Source organism: Sardina pilchardus, chromosome 9 (genome assembly GCF_963854185.1).
Source record: "Sardina pilchardus chromosome 9, fSarPil1.1, whole genome shotgun sequence".
Taxonomy (NCBI): Eukaryota; Metazoa; Chordata; class Actinopteri; order Clupeiformes; family Clupeidae; genus Sardina; species Sardina pilchardus.
Genome location: NC_085002.1, coordinates 21,548,248 through 21,556,312, shown reverse-complemented (window position 1 = coordinate 21,556,312; position 8,065 = coordinate 21,548,248). Strand labels below are relative to the sequence as shown.

General features: G+C 46.7%; 1 protein-coding gene across 3 annotated transcripts in view; it reads left to right on the top strand.

Moving 5' to 3' along the window:
* Nucleotides 1–8,065, top strand: part of plekha6 (pleckstrin homology domain containing, family A member 6) — a 63,232-nt gene that overhangs the window by 1,542 nt on the left and 53,625 nt on the right. Inside the window, exon 2 of one of the 3 annotated variants that reach the window (XM_062546314.1) lies at nt 3,013–3,158. The exons of 1 other annotated variant lie outside the window; for it this stretch is intronic. The gene's annotated coding sequence lies outside the window, so the exon portion shown is untranslated. Of the gene's footprint in view, nt 1–3,012; nt 3,159–6,869; nt 6,900–8,065 lie in introns of those variants that run through there. One more of the 3 variants, XM_062546319.1, reaches the window with a different exon arrangement.

The following is an 8,065-nucleotide window of genomic DNA, read 5'->3' as shown; positions in this document are numbered from 1 at the left end:
AACTGCCCCCGGCGGCGCACGCTCTCAAACAGGCCGTTCAAGGCTCCTCTACTCTTTCCCTCACTTTCTCTATCTGTCTGTCTTTTTCTCTCAGTCTCTCTCTCTTCCTCTCTCCCTCTCTCTCTCTCTACTGTTCACTCCTCCTTTCTCTCGGTCAATCTGTTTGACTCCATGCTGCTTTTCCTCAGCCCTCGACTCCAGTGAAATCACTGACACATGCATGACTTGTTTGCAAGTCCCAACTCTCTAATCACTAACCCCCCCTCCCAAAAAAAAGAAAATATAAGCATGGAGTGCACGGCTTATGAAGTCCACGCGCTGGTGATAGTGAATGTTTCAACAGCGGCTCCGGTGGATTATGCACTTCTGAGACAAGAGGATAAGTGTCCTTTTGTCTTTTTTTAGGTTTAAATCTTCAGCTTAGCTTAGTTTCTACCCCCCCTCTCAGACCAGTCCACGGTGGCCAGCTTTGCTTTGAACTCGGATGGCTTCGCCCGTCGTTGCCCAATACAGCCAAATCAATTAATCTTGGTGTACCATCACTTTGCGAAATCGCCTTTTGTGTACAGTACCATGTGTGATCGCGGTCTATGTTGGTGCTATGCCTTCTCCTGTGAGGATGAATGATTGACTTTGTTTGGGCCCGTGGTTATGTAAGCTTTGCTCATGTTGACATTGGACTTCAATGTGTCCCAGCATGTTGTCTGATCAGGCTTCTCAAATAAAAGGCACCACCTGAGATGACCTGCAGCATAGCTGGCTGGCTGTTGCCAGCTCCTTTGTTTACATGTCAGTCTTTACATTCAGTATTTATGAGCCAGCGTCATTAAGGTGAAAGAGTTGAATAGAATGGATAGTTGAACTGCCATCAAAAAAGATTTTGGGATTAGATTGACTTAATTTTGAAACCCATTTTAAGTCGATGTGGTGGAGAAGAGGGCTGGATACTGTAGGGATAGTACCATGAGCGAAAGCCTGATGAAATCCTCTGCCCTTGCAGTTTGTGTTATCCCAACAGAATGAGCAGAGCAGAACAGAGAGTGATGTGAGAGGTGAAAGAGTGAGGACGTTTTGTGTGTGTGTGTGTGTGTGTGACTGTGCATGCGTGTGTGTGTGTGTGTGTGTGTGTGTGTGTGTGTGTGTGTGTGTGACTGTGCATGCGTGTGTGTGTGTGTGTGTGTGTGTGCGCATGCATGTTTGTGTGTGTGTGTGTGTGTGTCTGTGTGTCCATAGACCTTCACGTGTTGCCCTGCCATGTTCCCACTCTCAAGGCCGGGACGGCGAGTCCACTTCAGGTCTGTGTGTTGGCTGCTCTTATGGCTGCTCTGCACAGGTTTGAAGAGACGGGTGCACACATCCAAACATTTTTTTTTAAAACAGGTGCCAGACAAAAATGTGTCAAAGAGAGAAGGGGATGGTTTGCACACTGTATAACGGCTCCAAAAATACTTTATTTATTTACTAAAGAGGCAACATTTCAATCAACAGATCTTCATCAGGCAGAATAGGAAGTGGCATGGAAGGCCTATATCACATTGCCATAGGCCTGGTAATCAAACACCTGGCTCAAACAGGCGGGGTGTACCCATGGGTGGCAATCAGCACAGACGCACAGGTTTACATTAGAACGGCTGATGAGTCCTAATGCTGCTCCTCCAGGGGGCCGGGGTGCTGTCTGGGGACGTGGGCGTGGGGAGGACATCTCAGGCCAGGAGCTCACGACCTCCACTCCCACTCTCCTCTCGCTCTCAGTCTTTCTATCTTTAACACACATATACACCCCCTCTCTCTCTTGCTCTTTTTCTCTCTCTCTCTCTCTCTCTCTCTCTCTCGTTCACAAACATGCTCCCACACAGAATCTCACCAATAGATACACATTCTGCATCACAGACTTTCTCTCTCTCTTTCTCTCTTTTTGTCGTTCACAAACATACAAACATTCTCCCACACAGAATATCACCAATAGACACATACTACATCACAAACTCTCTCTCTCTCTCTCTCTCTCTCTCTCTCTCTCTGTCTTTCTCTGTATCTCTTTCTTCCTCTCTCTCTCTCTCTCTCATGGTCTTGTTGTCCTACAATACACATCTGTACACAGACGCAGGAGGAGGTGGTGTGTGTGTGTGTGTGTGTGTGTGTGTGTGTGTGTGTGCTTATTTGTGTTATGCACGGGCCAGTTGGCACACAGTTCAAATAGCGTCTCAATTAAGTTCTCCCCGTTCTTTATATGCTCAATTAAACTGAACCTCAGCTTACCTCGCAAATTCATCTAGAAGGAATTGGAGAGTAGACACTTGTGAGACAATGTGCTAGAAATGCAAATGAATCTGCTTGAGAAAGTGCCTTCAGGATGATATCACATGTACAATGATAATCACTTGTGCGTAGTGTTCATTTTGAGTGAATGCTCGAAATGTTAATTGTCCTCGCACTATGAGTTAAATGCTTTAAATGTTGTTTAGACTTGGAGACAGTGTGAGGGGCTATTGCACTGAAAATAATCTAAATTCATAAAGTACCCATCCATTCAATCTCGTTCTTATCTCCAAAACACAGTGACCGTTTCATTTTTTTGCTGTGATGCCTTTGACTGATTGCCCACTTAGAGCTCAGAACACAAGCGAACCCGAATGAATGAAAAGTGAGTGTCCTCTACTCAGGGGAGAACTCGCTTCCCACCTCCTCGCTGGGCCTGGACGCTGTCCAGCAGACTCTCAGGCTCTGTGTATTGGAGGGAAAAAAGCAACAAGAGTAAAAAAAAAAGAAAAAGCACAATGGATAGAGTGGAAAGCTAGAGAGGAGCTGAGTGTTTGAGAACAGCTGGTCATTCCATAGTTCTTTTCTTCCTTACCGGGAACTTTTCAGTTGTTTTGCTCTCTCATTAAGTCATCTCTCTTGTTCTCTCTCTCTTCTCTTTTTCTTTATCTCTCTGTCTCTGTCTCTCTCTCTCTCTCTCTCTCCCTCTCTCTTTCTCTCCCTCTCCCACTTTCCCCGCCCCTCTCGGTCCAGTAACCCCATGCTGTAGCAGATCGCTAGTGGGAAGCCTTCATCAGAGGGAGCACCGGAGGGACCTGAGGGAAAGAGGGAGAGAGAGAGAGAGAAAGAACGACGGAGCAAGAGAAGGAGCGAGCGAGAGGATAGCAGCACTCAGAAAGGTATGCGCTTCAGTCTTTTTCTCATTAAAACTATTTTTGTTCCTCCATTCACTCGTTCCCAGGGAAAGACAAAGAGCGGTTTCCAGTTTCTTTCTCTCTTTTTTCCAGTTTCTATCCCTTCCTTGTGTTGGGAGCATTGCCTGAGTTAAGCTCTGTAAAATCCAGTGTCCTGAAGCCAAAGTAGACGTTCTACCTGCTCAAATGGCAACGGATGAATGAAAGAATGCCGGTGTGTGTGTGTGTGTCTGTGTGTGTGTGGGTGTGTGTGTGGGGGGGGGGGTGTGTGTGTGTGTGTGTGTGTGTGTAGGTGTGTGTGTGTGTGTGTGTGTGTGTGTGTGTATGTGGGTGGGTGTAGGTGTGTGTGTCTGTGTCTGTGTGTGTGTGTGTCTGTGTGTGTGTGTGTGTGTGTGTCTGAGTGTGTCTGTCTTGAGGGGAAAGGGGGTTGGTGGTGTATTATGCGTCTTTAAAAGAAAAGCTCAGATTTTCTGACAATGACAGTTTGATGTGGTATTATGTGTCGAGGCTGCTACAGCACAGAGGCACCAGTATGCCTAATATCATAAGAACATAGCAAATCATTTGGTGCAAATCAGTTACTGTAACAGCAAGTTCATCTTGTCAAGCTGGGTACGTATGTCAGACTTGATGATCAATTGCAAATGTAGTAAGTTTGTCTATGGTGGTGTCTTCCATTGTAACTTGATGTAGCTGCCATTATTCAGCCATTGGTTATACTTTTAACATTTTCAAGAGAAGTTCTACTAAACTTTAAACCGTTTTTTTGGGGGTTTTTTTTGCTCATTTCCCCATTTACCTTAGGCTAGTGCTGTTCTCGCATATTGGTAACAGACAACCTACTGTATGTAATCCTGCTTTCTGTCCCTCGTGTGATGGACATCTGTTTGTTTTACAGTTAGATTACAGATTCAGGGTTTGTGGTCAGGACTTCTGATATCTACATTTTTGTTTTGTTATTAAGGATAAAACAACAGAAAATAGATATCTACATTCTTGAAGCAAAATAATCTCTCTCTTTCTCTCTCTCTCTCTGTCTCTGTCTCTGTCTCTCTCTCACTCTCTCTCTATCTCTTTCCCTCTCTGTATGTGTGTGTGTGTGTGTGTGTGTGTGTGTGCAATAAAAGCTAGAGCACACAACTGCATGTGCTCTGTGTTTATTTGGGATTTCTTTGCCCACTTTCGAGAGAAACAAACACAGTATTAGAGTCCCTCCACCCAATCTACAGTTAAGCTGAGTCTTTGACAGAAATTACATCCTTCCACACTTACCCTTCCTCCTGTTGGAGCTCTCCTATGTGTGTGGTGTTGGTGCAATCCCGCCAATTCATAAACTGTGTGTGTGTTTGTGTGTGTGTGTGTGTGTGTGTGTGTGTGTGTGTGTGTGTGTGTGTGTGTGTGTGTGTGTGTGTGTGTGTGTGTGTGTGTGTGTGCATGTGTGCGTGTGCGTGTGCACATGTGTATGTATGTTTGTGTTTGTAATTGGCAATGAGCCATGAGTCACATCTGTAGAGATTTATATGGTCTATGTGACTGCATCTGAGGAGGGAGAGAGGGACAGAGAGAGAGAGAGAGAGGGTGAGAGAGTGGGTCAATTAAACTGGGTGGAGACTTGTGCTAAATTATAGACTGTTAATTGCCCCCAACAAAGCCACAGCAGGGGTGTTGCAGGTCTGGCTGTGGTCTGCAAGCCAATCTGGAGGGTGTTTTGCCAGGGAGTGCGCCCTGACGGAGAAGCCCTGTGGCAAACCGCCTCTCTGCAGGCCACGCAAATGGGGCTTTGCACAATCTCCTCCTGCAGCTGCTTCTCAATGGTGGGTTAGGCAAACACACAACACGAATTAGCGGACTTTGAGCGATCCTCTAATTGATAGCATCCTTCGAGACGTCCTCAACAAAACATGCTGTGGTGTCAGTATCAGCACGATGGCACAGTTCTATTTGATAATTGTGTCCTTGCTAGCGATACAGCACCATCGTTTCCCACCCTCGGCGATGCTGCCGGACTTGGGTGCACGTCTGTGGTGTCGGTGGTGGTGGCGAGGCTTGTGTGTGGAGCGTGTCAGGGACAGTATTTTCAGTTTAACATCGCAGCAGAGGCGGCTTCTTCCGTGGTTGCCTCGTGATTCATTCGCCCGACTGACCATAAAGACACTGGTGAGATGCCAGGAGTAATCCTTGTGGCTGAGAGAGTAACCTAGCCTGCCTCCTGCCCATGGTTGGGAGGGGGGGGGGGGGGGGGAGTTGGTGCGAATGGTGTGGGCTCTGCCTGTGGAGACCTGCTGTTCCGCAGGAAGGAGGGGGCAGCTGCCGAGCTCACCTGAATACCATCCTGATGAGGCTTAGCTTGTGGTTGGGCCCCGGCAAACCCCCACTCCCCACACATAAACACATCAGGGCAGGGTATGCAGGTTCAATGGGCAGGTGGTCAGGAAGCCACACAAAGACAAGCACGCATGTACTGTATACACACACGCACACGCGCGGCACACACAAACACACACGCACACACACATACAAACACACACATTCATGCTATGCTCACATCATTGACATCAACACACACACACACACACACACACACACACACACACACACACACACACACACACATACACACACACACACACACACACACACACACACAGAGACACACACATAAATGGACATTACACAACGGGTTCACACACAAGCAAACAACAGGCATCACATCACACAAATCCGAATGAGCATGTGCGCACAAACACAAACAAACAAACTCACAGGGTCGGGACTCTGCGAGCACTCACACACAGTGGCACCCAAATCATAGACACATGTTTGATTAACTGACTGTGACATTTTCCTCCCTTTGTCTCACAGAGCCTTCATCTCGGCATTAAGGGAGGTCATCTTTTGCTAACTGGAAAAGCAGTGCAGAGAAATCATACACATCTCCGCCATAAAATAAGCTATTTTATTTGGTCTTTTCTGACAGCAACAGTCATACGCCAGGAAAAAGAATGTCTGGGTAAATGAAGATAGATAGTAGCTTCTTGAACCAATTTAAAATCCACTGGTGTTCCCTTGCAAACAAGCTCTTTCTTTCATTATTTCTTCCTTTCCTTTCCCTTCCCTTCCCTTCCCTTCTTTTCTCTTCTCTTCTCTTCTCTTCTCTTCTCTTCTCTTCTCTTCTCTTCTCTTCTCTTTGTCTGTATGTACAGTATGTCTGCTTACTTTTTCTTTTCTTTTTGTTTTTATTCATTCCATCTTTTCTGGAAACATCTCCCGTGCCTCCCTCTCTCTGTCTCTCCTCACTGCAAGGCTGCTATGAAAACACGAGCAGAGAGCGCAGTTGATCTCTGGGGGGACTCCAAAATAAGAGGCGCTTGTTGTTGTTGTCGTTTTTCGAGACGAAAGGGGCTCGAGTCTGCGGAGGACCCGCCACTGAGTCACCACCGCGGCCAGCTGCTCCAGAAGCTGCCTGCATTCCTCTTCCTCTGCGGGCCTGTCTCTACCTGTCCCTGTTGGTGGAGCAAGAGGTGGAGGAGGTGGAGGAGGAGGGTGGAGGAGGTGGCCACTCCTGTCTGTAATCCCCATTGTCTCTCCTCCTCTTCCTCCCTCTCGCCCTCCAGACGTGTGGACATTTGAATCGTCACTACTGTATATCATGTGTTGATGAGTGAGTGAGTGAGTGAAGGAGACAGAGAGAGAGAGAGAGAGAATAGAAAAGGAGACAAAAGACAGGTAAATAATCCGTTTCTTTATTCTGGAGGAAGAATGGCAAAGTCAAGATTCTTTTTTTTTTGTCTTCGTGGTCTGCCTCGACTTGTGTGCGTGCTGTGGGCATCAGATTGTACTTTTCGCGCAGGCCTGTCCTTGTTCTAACAGATCCACGGAGTGGCTGTATCGATCTTGCCCTGCCGGACACAGAAAACATGTGTTTGGAACGTGGCTCAGATTACAGAGACAGTGGGTGGTGGTGAGCCAAGAGCTCCATCAGATATGGGCAAGACTTCAGTGGGATGGATGGCAGCAGGAGTGCGCAGAGTGACATAGAGAGGAAGATCATAAGGCGCCTCTCATTCGTCTTTTTATCTATCCTCCTTTCCTTCCTTCCTTCCTTCCTCGGTCCTCCGGCTCGTTCCCACTGATCTATAAAGAGCACTGGATAGACTATCCCATTGTTGCTGCCCCATCATTCTTTATGGAGATCAGTGTGAACGAGGGCCGAGGAAGGAAGGGAGGATAGATAAAAATATGAATGAGAGGCACCCATAGTGTTTGGGTTTGTAAGATTTCTCAGTGTGCTGGGGTATTGAGAGGGACCCAATTTATGCCAGATGGTCTTTGGGACAACAAACTCTTCATTCGTGATTTAAAGATTCTTAAGACCAATGTTTGAAACCTCTGCTTAAACTTTGTAACTGCATGGTTGTAAGAGCTATACCCTATTAATGCATTATTTATTGCATAATATAGTGGCCACGGCTATTTTAGAGCACTGTAGGGCAACTTTTGAGGAAATGGTGCAGCCGGTTATGTAATGCAGTGGTGCATCACGATGATCTAGGTGACAGTGCATTGCTTTAGGACATGGAGTACATTAGGCTCTACAACTATGTCTGTCTGTATATTCACAAACATAGGAAGCCTGCTGGAGTATGCAGTATATACGAAAACGTTTGGCACAGCCTACCCACGTGCTTCAGCTTTGCTCAGCATTGGACAACCGTAGGTTCAGTCTGGCCCTTGTGCATCAAGCTGACACACATTCTCAATCACACGTCACAAGGAGCAGTGCCTTTATAGCGGTGGCTAGTTCTGCCTTTGTTTGATTCAAAGCATAACGGTGACTCTTCTTGTTCATTCATTCATTCATTCAAAGGAACTTCCTGGTTAACCCTCAGGTA